We start from the raw sequence: 2,445 nt of genomic DNA on the forward strand, positions 1-2,445 counted from the left end.
CTCTGTGGGTGTTGCTTTCCATTTCTCCTTTTCTGGGGGAGGTTGAGCTGCCTTAAGGCGAGTATGGTGAATCCAATGTCTTTTTCCTGCAACTTTGACAGCCGTTGGTGTGGTCAGGATTACTGGAAACGGACCATCCCACCGGGGCTCTAGGCTAGCAGGCTGAATCTTCTTTATCCACACCCAATCACCTGGATGATGTGGGTGAGGCTGTGATGTCCCCGGAGTCGGTCTAGTAGCTTTAATCAAGCCCTTGACTTGATTTTGGGTTTGTTGCAAGGCCTGTAGAGACCAATTCTCCCCAGTTTCCAGCTTAAATTTAGTTAAAGTTTCCTTAAGTGTTCTATTCATCCTTTCTACTTGTCCTGAACTCTGAGGTCTTGATCCGTATTGGGATCCCACTGGGGACGCTGAGTAGGAAACACAGCCTGTATCCTGGTTAAGTCTGCTGTTGACAGCCCATTCGGGTCCGTGACTCCTCTGGCTGCCTCCCGCAAAATCCTTTCTTTTTCCTCAGTGGTGAATAAAACCTGCAAAAGCTGCTGACAATCATCCCAAGTGGGCTGATGGGTAAAAAAATAGACTCTAGAAGGGAGGTTAATCCTTGTGGTTTTTCTGAAAAGGATGGCGTTTGCAATTTCCAATTATATAAATTACTAGTACTGAATGGCGAGTAGATGACAGTAGGCTCACCGCCACCTCCTGGAATCACCTTCAATGGGGCTTGAACAGATACTGGCTCTTTCAGGGAGGTTGAATCAGGGGAAGGTGGCCTACGACCCCTAGACCGGGTTACAGGAGGTTCTGGTCTTTCCGGAGGAGGACGTCCACTCCCATCACCATGATAGGGTGGTGGATACCAGTCATCCTCCGACGGAGGGCCCTGCAACACTGGTGGGGGCTTCTTAAGACCTTGGGGTATGGCTGCCATTACAGTAACGGGGCGCGACTACAATTCTGTAAGTACTTAGGGGCATCAGAAACAACGTCAATCCATACATCAATATAAGGAATTTGGTCAGGATGCCCCGGGTTCCCATAAACAACACCCCGAACCCGAAATGCAGTCTGTAAATTAAATGATCCCTCAGAGGGCCATCCTACTCCGAAGGTGGGCCAATCTAGTTGACAAAACCGCTGCAAATCAAAAGGGGTTACTAAAGCACCATAAGCCTTTGCCCTGTGACGGAAATCTTTAAAGTGATTAAGCATGCATTGAAGCGGTGTTAGCTTACCCTGTGATTGTCCCATAGTTCCACAGTAAAGCACACGAAACAACACAAGAAAAACAGACACAGACTAACGAACCAAAAAACAAGACTGAGAAAACTGTCGTCACAGTCTCAGTCGACCGCCGACTTACTTGTCGCGTCCGACGTCCGCACGGTCCTGGGGCCCCTACCAAAAACTGCCTCAGCACTCCCAAGATCACGCTCCACAAAGCGAGAAACCACGGGCGGTGGGCTAGGGCAAGTGCCCTAGAGGCCTCCCCAACCGCAAATGGTCCAACGCCCTGGTGCACTGATCAATTTTCCCACAACGAGAAGATCTCGCTGGGGCCTCCAAATGTTGTGACCGAAATAACCAGGCCCAACTCGAGTGCTCTAGTCCAAGAGACAGTTTATTAGCCGGCGGCTGTCCTTGCAAAGGAGCAGCCCCGAGACGCAGGGGCACAAAGGTTTTAAGCCCTCGATCCCATCCCCCACATCCTTAATCTTTACACAAAAGACTATATCTCCTCCATTCATTAACTGATAACTAAGAGGTGGGTAAGCAAGCAGGGGTACAGAAGCAGAATGCGTCATTGTTAAAATATTTTGTACCTATAGGCAGTGATCCGGCCAGTAAATCCCTTTAGTTAATAAATTTTTAGCAGATAACTAACTAGAAGTGAGACATGGCGGTTAGCACGTACCATGTCTTATCCTTAACCTATTGTTTCTAAAGGTGAGGTCACTACAAGTTGACCAAGTGGAGGAAAGGATCAGTGATATTGAAAACAGAAATCTAAAAATAAATTAGAAAGAAGAAGAAAGAAATAAAAGAATAAAAAATAATGAAAGAGAAATGCAAGAACTAGCTGGTACCATCAGGAGAGAAAACATAAGAATAATAGGCATTATCAAAGACAGGGAAAAGGAGCAGGAACTAGAAAGCATTTTCGGACAAATAGTGGATGAGAATTTCCCAAATCTAAGGAATGAGCTGAACCTTGGAATCCAAGAAGTCAACAAAACACCCAATTATCTCAATCTAAAAAGGCTTTCACCAAGACACATTGCATTAAAGTTATCAAAAATCAATGACAAAGATAGAATTCTCAAGGCAGCCAGGGAGAAGAAAATGGTAACATATAAAGGTAAACCCATTAGATTATCATCGGACTTCTCAGCACAAACCTTACAAGCCAGAAAAGAATGGAATCAAATATTTAAACTATTAAGT

General features: G+C 45.6%; 1 long non-coding RNA gene across 1 annotated transcript; it reads right to left on the minus strand.

The window, feature by feature from the left end:
- Positions 1-402: 402 nt before the first annotated feature.
- Positions 403-1,658, minus strand: LOC111735647. Its single transcript, XR_002778886.1, has 2 exons — positions 1,364-1,658; positions 403-539 (listed from the first exon to the last, which is right to left on the minus strand). It is a non-coding gene; the product is annotated as an uncharacterized LOC111735647 (long non-coding RNA).
- Between the last annotated feature and the right edge of the window lie 787 nt (positions 1,659-2,445).

The sequence above is a fragment of the Pteropus vampyrus genome, unplaced genomic scaffold, assembly GCF_000151845.1.
Source record: "Pteropus vampyrus isolate Shadow unplaced genomic scaffold, Pvam_2.0 Scaffold1000004643, whole genome shotgun sequence".
In the NCBI taxonomy this organism is placed as follows: domain Eukaryota; kingdom Metazoa; phylum Chordata; class Mammalia; order Chiroptera; family Pteropodidae; genus Pteropus; species Pteropus vampyrus.